This window comes from Oncorhynchus tshawytscha, linkage group LG16 (genome assembly GCF_018296145.1).
Source record: "Oncorhynchus tshawytscha isolate Ot180627B linkage group LG16, Otsh_v2.0, whole genome shotgun sequence".
NCBI lineage: Eukaryota > Metazoa > Chordata > Actinopteri > Salmoniformes > Salmonidae > Oncorhynchus > Oncorhynchus tshawytscha.
This window is the reverse complement of record NC_056444.1, coordinates 77,699,626-77,707,679: the sequence shown is the minus strand read 5'-3', so window position 1 is coordinate 77,707,679 and position 8,054 is coordinate 77,699,626.

Here is an 8,054-nt window from a genome sequence, read left to right as displayed (position 1 = left end):
GCAGATGTTCTGAAAGAGCTGCAAAACCTGGACCTGTACAAATCAGCTGGGCTAGACAATTTGGACCCTCTCTTTAATTATCCACTGCCATTGTTGCAACCCCTATTACCAGTCTGTTCAACCTGTCTTTCGTATCGTCCGAGATCCCTAAAGATTGGGACGCTGCTGCGGTCATCCTCCTCTTCCAGGGGATGACACTGTAGACCCAAACTGTTAGACTTATATCCATCCTGCCCTACCTTTTCTGAAGTCTTCGAAAGCCAAGTTAATAAACAGATCACTGACCATTTCGAATCCCACCGTACCTTATGTGCAATCCGGTTTCCGAGATGGTCACGGGTGCACCTAAGCCACACTCAAGGTACTAAACAATATCATAACCACCGTCGATAAAAGATTGTACTGTGCAGCCGTCTTCATCGACCTGACCAAGGCATTCGACTCTGTCAATCACCATATTCTCATCAGCAGGCTCAACAGCCTTGGTTTCTCAAATGACTGCCTTGTCTAGTTAACCAACTACTTCTCAGACAGATTTCAGTGTGTCAAATCGGAGGGCCTGTCGTCCGGAACTCTGGCAGTCTCTATGGGGGTACCGCATGGATCAATTCTCGGGCCAACTCCTTTCTCTATATATCAACGATGTCGCTCTTGCTGCGGGTGATTCCCTGATCCACCTCTACGCTCCATATTCGTCTCCAGACCCACTGGCTCCAGGTCATCCATAAGTCTATGCTAGGTAAAGCTCCGCCTTATCTCAGCTCACTGGTCACGATAACACCCACCCGTAGCATGCGCTCCAGCAGGTATATCTCACTGGTCATCCCCAAATCCAACACTTCCTTTGGCCGCCTTTCCTTCCAGTTTTCTGCTGCCAATGACTGGAACGAACTGAAAAAAATCGCTAAAGCTTAAGACTTATATTTCCCTCACTAACTTTAAACATCAGCTATCTGAGCAGCTGACCGATCTCTGCAGCTGTACATAGCCCATCTGTAAATAGGCAACCCAATCTACCTACCTCATCCCCATATTGTTTTTATTTACTTTTCTGCTCTTTTGCACACCAGTATTAATACTTGCACATCATCATCTGCTCATCTATCACTCCAGTGTAAATTTGCTAAATTGTAATTACTTCGCTACTATGGCCTATTTATTGCCTCACGCCATTTGCACACACTCTATATAGACTTTATTTTTTAATATTGTGTTATTGACTGTACGTTTGTTTATTCCATGTGTAACTCTGTGTTGTTGTTTGTGTCACACTGCTTTGCTTTATCTTGGCCAGGTCACAGTTGTAAATGAGAACTTGTTCTCAAACTAGCTTACCTGGTTAAATAGAGGTGAAATAAAATAAAAAAGACACAAATTTAGGGCATTTAATGATGTAATGGCAGTAAGGTCAAATCCATGTTTAATCAAATAATTTCTACACTTGTTTCTGATAGCTTGATTGTCTGTTATTACTATTTTAAAACTAAGGGTAGTAGATCTAGAGAAAATATTTTTTTCATTTGAATAAAAAAATGGTTTTAGACTAGCAATACCCAGAGGAAGGAGGCTATATCTCGTCAAGTCCCTGGCACAAAAACGTTGAAAGGTTTCCTTACCATAAAAGCAGTCTAAGCAGAAAGGCCAGTTATGGACCTAAACTGAAACACTCATGAAAACATGAAGGTATTGTACAAGTATACAGTGCATTTGGAAAGTATTAACACATTTTGTTACGTTACACAGCCTTATTCTAAAATGTATTGAATATTTTTTCCCCCTCGCCCATCTACACTCAATACCCCATGAATACAAACTGAAAACATGTTTTAAGAAACTTTTGCAAATGTACAAAAAAAAAAAAAAAAAAAACTTATTACCTATATTGATTGCTAAGTGACTCGAAATTGAGTTCAGGTGCATCCTGTTTCCGTTGATCATCCTTGAGATGTTTTTACAACTTGATTGGAGTCCACCTGTGGTAAATTTAATTGATTGGACATTATTTGGAAAGGCACACACCTGTCTAATATACTGTAAGGTCCCACATTTGACAGTATGTGTCAGAGCAAAAACCAAGCCATGAGGTGAAAGGAATTATCCGTAGAGCTCCGAGACAGGATTGTGTTGATGCACAGATCTGAGGAAGGATACCAAAAAAGTTCTGCAGCATTGAAGGTCCCCAAGAACACATTGGACTCCATCAAGTTTGGAACCACCAAGAATCTTCCTAAAGCTGGCTGGCTGCCCGGCCAAACTGAGCAATCGGGGGAAAGGGTCCTTGGTCAGGGAGGTGACCAAGAACCCGATGGTAACTAACAGAGCTCCAGAGTTTCTCTGGGGAGATGGGAGGAACCTTCCAGAAGGACAACCATCTCTGCAGCACTCTACCAATCAGGCCTGTATGGTAGAGTGGCCAGACGGAAGTCACTCCTCAGTAAAAGGCACCTAACAGCCTGCTTGGAGTTTTCCTAAAGGACTCTCAAATCATGAAAAACAAGATTATCTGGTCTGATGAAACCAATTCAGGCCTGAATGCCAAGCGTCAAGTCTGGAGCAAACCTGGCACCATCCCTACGGTGAAGCATGGTGGTGGCAGCATCACGCTGTGGGGATGTTTTTCAGCGGCAGGGACTTGGAGACTAGTCAGGATTGAGGGAAAGATAAACAGAGCAAAGTAAAGAGAGATCCTTGATGAAAACCTGTTCCAGAACACTCAGGACCTCAAACTAAATGTGTTTTACCTCATTTCTACCAGCATGTTAAATGTGCAACCAGAGGAAAAACTCTAGACCACCAGTACTCCACACACGGAGACGGGTGCAAAGCTCTCCCTCGACCTCAATTTGGTAAATCCTCCTGACTCCTGCTTACAAGCAAAAATTAAAGCAGGAAGCAGCATTTACTCGGTCAATTAAAAAGTGGTCAGGTGAAGCAGATGCTAAGCTACAGGAATGTTTTTCTAGCACAGACTAGAATGTGTTCCGGGATTCTTACGATGGCATTAAAGAGTACACCACATCAGTCACTGGCTTCATCAATAAGTGCATCGATGACGTCGTCCCCACAGTGACTGTACGTACATATCCCAACCAGAGCCATGGATTATAGGCAACATCCGCACTGAGCTAAAGGATAGAGCTACCGCTTTCAAGGAGCGGGACTCTAACCCAGAAGCTTATAAGAAATCCCGCTACGCCCTCCGACGAACCATCAAACAGGCAAATGGTCAATACAGGACTAAGATCGAATCGTACTACACCGGCTCTGATGCTCGTCGGATGTGGCAGGGCTTGCCACATGGGTTTTGAAAGGCTGGTCATGGATCATATCAACACCATTATCCCAGAAACCCTAGACCCACTCCAATTTGCATACCGCCCCAACAGATCCACAGATGATCCAATCTCTATTGCACTCCACACTGGCCTTTCCCACCTTGACAAAGGGAACACCTACAGTTGAAGTCGGAAGTTTACATTCAACTTAGCCAAATACATTTAAACTCAGTTTTTCACAATTCCTGACATTTAATCCTTGTAAAGATTCCCTGTCTTAGGTCAGTTAGGATCACCACTTTATTTTAAGAATGTGAAATGCTAGAAAAATAGTATAGAGTGATTTATTTCAGCTTTTATTTCTTTCATCACATTCCCAGTGGGTCTGAAGTTTACATACACTCAATTAGTATTTGGTAGCATTGCCTTTAAATTGTTTAACTTGGGTCAAACGTTTCGGGGAGTCTTCCACAAGCCTCCTATAATAAGTTGGGTGAATTTTGGCCCATTCCTCCTGACAGAGCTGGTGTAACTGAGTCAGGTTTGTAGGCCTCCTTGCCTCGCACACACTTCTTCAGTTCTGCACACAAATTGTCCATTGGATTGAGGTCAGGGCTTTGTGATGGCCACTCCAATACCTTGACTTTGTTGTCCTTAAGCCATTTTGCCATAACTTTGGAAGTATGCTTGGGGTCATTGTCCATTTGGAAGACCCATTTGTGACCAAGCTTTAAGTTCCTGACTGACGTCATGAGATGTTGCTTCAATATATCCACATAATTGTCCTCCTCATGATGCCATCTTTTTTGTGAAGTGCACCAGTCCCTCCTGCAGTAAAGCACCCCCACAACATGATGCTGCCACCCCTGTGCTTCATGGTTGGGATGGTGTTTTTCAGCTTGCAAGCCTCCCACTTTTTCCTCCAAACATAATTATGGTCGTTATGGCCAAACATGTCTATTTTTGTTTCATTATACCAGAGGACATTTCTCCAAAAGTACGATCTTTGTCCCCATGTGCAGTTGCAAACCATAGTCTGGCTTTTTATGGCCGGTTTGGAGCAGTTGCTTCTTCCTTGCTGAGCGGCCTTTCAGGCTATGTCGATATAGGACTCGTTTTACTGTGGCTATAGATACTTTTGTACCTGTTATCTCTAGCATCTTCACATGGTCCTTTGCTGTTGTTCTGGGATTGATTTGCACTTTTTGCACCAAAGTATGTTCATCTCTAGGAGACAGAACGCATTTCCTTCCTGAGTGGTATGACGGCTGCGTGGTCCCATGGTGTTTATACTTGGGTGCTATTGTTTGTACAGGTGAACGTGGTACCTTCAGGCGTTTGGAAATTGCTCCCAAGGATGAACCAGACTTGTGGATGTCTACAATTTATTTTCTGAGGTCTTGGCTGATTTCTTTTGATTTTCCCTTGATTTCAAGCAAAGAGGCACTGAGTTTGAAGGTAGGCCTTGAAATACATCCACAGGTACACCTCCAATTGACTCAAATGATGTCAATTAGCCCATCAGAAGCTTCTAAAGCCATGACATCATTTTCTGGAATTTTCCAACCTGTTTAAAGGCACAGTCAACTTAGTGTATGTAAACTTCTGACCCACTGGAATTGTGATACAGTGAATTATAAATGAAATAATCTGTCTGTAAACAATTGTTGGAAAAATGACTTGTGTCATGCACAAAGTAGATGTCTTAACCGACTTGCCAAAACTATAGTTTGTTAACAAGACATTTTTGGAATGGTTGGAAAACGAGTTTTAATGACTCCAACCTAAGTGTATGTAAACTTCTGACTTCAACTGTATGTGAGAATGCTATTCATTGACTACAGCTCAGTGTTCAACACCATAGTGCCCTCAAAGTTAATCAATAAGCTAACGACCCTAGGACTTAACACCTCCCTCTGCAACTGGATCCTTGACATCCTGACGGGTCACCCCCAGATGGTAAGGGTAGGTAACAACACATCCACCACGCTGATCCTCAACATGGGGCCCCCCAGGGGTACATGCTCAGAACCCCTCCCTTACTACTTGTTCTGCACGGCCAGACACGACTCAAATGCCATCATTGAGTTTACAGATGACACAACAGTGGTAGGCCTGATCACAGACAACAACAAGAGAACCTATAGGGAGGAGGTCAGAGACCATGTGGTGCAAGGACAACAACCTCTCCCTTAAAGGACATGATTGTGGACTACAGGAAATGGGGGGCTGAACACGCCCCCATTCTCATTGACGGGCTGTCGTGGAGCATTTTGAGAGATTCAAGTTCCTTGGCGTCCACATCACCAACCAAATAACATGGTCCAAGCACACCAAGACAGTCGTGAAGAGGGCACAACAAAACCTATTCCCCCTCAGGAGACTGAAAAAATGTGGCATTGGTCTTCAGATTCTCAAAAGGTTCTTCAGCTGCACCATTGAGAAAAATAAAATATTATATCGTCTTTGTCTCTCATAATTATTGTAACTTTAAAAATCTAAATGAAAATAATTCAAATCTAAAAGTTTAAATAAAGGTTAAATAAAACAATTATAATAATTAAATCAAAGAGCACCCTTAGATCGTGGGAAAATGCTGCACTTGACAGTTGCCCTGTAATCATTCCGATGGTGAATGGCTAAGCCTGTAACGCTATTGCAGAGATGTTGATATTACCGGTCGCATTTGATATGGTGAAAACAATGTGTGCGGAGGCAGAGACACAGAAACTCACAACAATAACTTTGTCAGATAACACTGTGAAACAAATAATTGATGCTATAGCTAGCAGTCAAAAGGAAACTGGAAAAAAAAAAAAAAACTGAAAACTCCCCACCATATGCTCTCCAAATGGAAGTTAGCTGTGAGGGCCAACATGCCCATGCATTGACTTTTGTTCACTATATGTCGGCCCGGGGATGTTAGGACGAGGACAAATTGTTCTGTCTCAGTGATGTTCAGTGTGCTGCGTGGCTATATTGACGAAAAACAGATTCCAAATGAGCGAATGGTGGTCTTTTGCACAGATGGGGCTCCATCTAGCACCGGGCGGTGGGCAGGACTATGCACTCTAGTTATGAATGTGTCTCCCAATGCTATACGGACGCCTTATATGATACACCCGCTGAGCTATAATGAATACACCGAGAGCAACTGGCGGCAAAAGAGCTGAGCGCAGAACTCGGAGATACTCAGCAGTTAGATTTGTAAATTACATCGCGCACGCCTGTTCGCGAAACTATGTGGATATATGAGATCATAGCATGACAATACTCTATTTCACACCGAGGCTAGGTGGTTATCGAGGGAATATTTTTTCGAATTGAGAGAGGAACAGTTGTCATTCGCAATGGATGTAAAAAAAAAAACAAGTTTGTTGACTTTCTGTGTAATGAAAATAATGTGTATCCTTGCCTATGTAAATGTCATATTTGGGAAACTGAACGCAAGGATGCAAGGGAAATACAAAAACAAAAAAAATATACAGATTAGTGACCGAATCAGCGAAACCCATTTGACTGTGATCCTTGCTCAGTTGACATGTAAGTAAGTGACATCGAATGCTGCAGACAACGCATTCACGGCTCACTGTGGAGGAGTTTTGGATCCTGACAAAAACGGAATACTGTGCCGTCTCCCTCCGAGCATTACAACTCATGGTACTCTGATTCAGTGCTTTCTGCATTAAAAAACAAATATCGATCCAGGTTGGATGTGACAGCAGAAATGAGGTGCGCACTGTCGATCACGCCCCCTGATTTTGAGACATACATCCCAGTGTTGCCAACTAATTTTCAGGGTACATTGCTATAGGCAGGTTGATTTGTTGTTAAAAGTTGCTAAATGGCGTTGTGATGTCATTGAGTGATAACGTAAAACTGCGTCATTATGTAGATTACGCAATAACGTTACTCAAATAGACTGGCCATCTCGGCAAAAAATGGGATTTGACGTTTTTCAGGTACAGACTCTCACTCTTTTCTGTACAATTTTGATTTAGACATGTTGATTGATGTTGTAAGTTCTGTTCAAGATCAAACATTCGTGACCAGTTATATTCATTGGGTTTGGCTCGTCGAACCCGTACTACTGCTGCTGCAGTCAGCCAACAATGATTTGCAATTTGCAGGCCTGCTGCTGGCTGTGCACGAGCTGAGCGCCTGCTGGTCACGTCACTCACAATGCACTTGTGCAGCTGTGCAGTGTGTGACAGACAAAATCGTTTTTGGGTCATTTAGAGGGAAAATGCGTGCATTTTAGCGTTTGAGTCACTTTTCAAAAGTTGCTAAAAGTTACAAATACATTTTTAAAAGTATCTCAATTTGTTGCTAGGTGCTGTTTGAAAAAAAAGTTGCCAGGGTAGACTAAAAAGTTGTTAAATCTAGCAACAAAATTGCTAAATTGGCATCACTGCAAGACACACACACCCATCTCATTAGTTGTGGTGAGATAAGATACATTATGTCAGACTACTTTGTAGTTGACTGTCATAGCCCCACATTAGAAGTATGTGATGATGAGTTGAGAAAACAATCAGAAATACTGTTCATGTTTTTCAACTGACTGCCAAAGCCCATAATAAAAAGTTAACGTTGGCTGTTAATTACATAATTGTTTTTCACATGGTTGGGGTCCTGAGAATTTTAAGATCTCAAAATGGGGTCCCCTGGGTTAGGGTAGGAGTATGTCACCTGTTTTTTTCATACAAACACTCAGCATATAATACTGAGTTTTCTAATGCAGTGCTTATTTATGCAATAAAACACACGAATACAGTG